The sequence below is a fragment of the Eimeria mitis genome, genomic scaffold (assembly GCF_000499745.2).
Source record: "Eimeria mitis Houghton genomic scaffold, Emh_scaff1613, whole genome shotgun sequence".
NCBI lineage: Eukaryota > Apicomplexa > Conoidasida > Eucoccidiorida > Eimeriidae > Eimeria > Eimeria mitis.
The window spans coordinates 8,333-8,578 of NW_013569928.1; the positions used below are offsets into that span (position 1 = coordinate 8,333).

The following is a 246-nucleotide window of genomic DNA, read 5'->3' on the forward strand; positions in this document are numbered from 1 at the left end:
ACTTATACTCTATATTTATTTGTTTATAAACAAAATTATTTTTATTTTTATATTTTTATTTTTTATATAAAAAACATGATAGCTGCATACTACCAGCAGCAGAGGCGAGGGGGGGGGGCCCCCAAGCCCCTTGGGGGCCCCCCTTTTTCTTCTCATCGTGTGTTGCTGTTTTTGCTGTTGCTGCTGCTGCTGCTGCTGCAGCAGCAGCAGCAGCTTACACCCCTTCTAGGTGCAGCAGCAGCAGCA

The 246-nt window shown here is 44.3% G+C and overlaps 1 protein-coding gene across 1 annotated transcript in view; it reads left to right on the forward strand.

Moving 5' to 3' along the window:
* Positions 1 to 246, forward strand: part of EMH_0040520 (uncharacterized protein) — a gene marked incomplete at both ends in the record, with an annotated part of 2,413 nt that overhangs the window by 367 nt on the left and 1,800 nt on the right. The gene's annotated exons all lie outside the window — the stretch shown is intronic.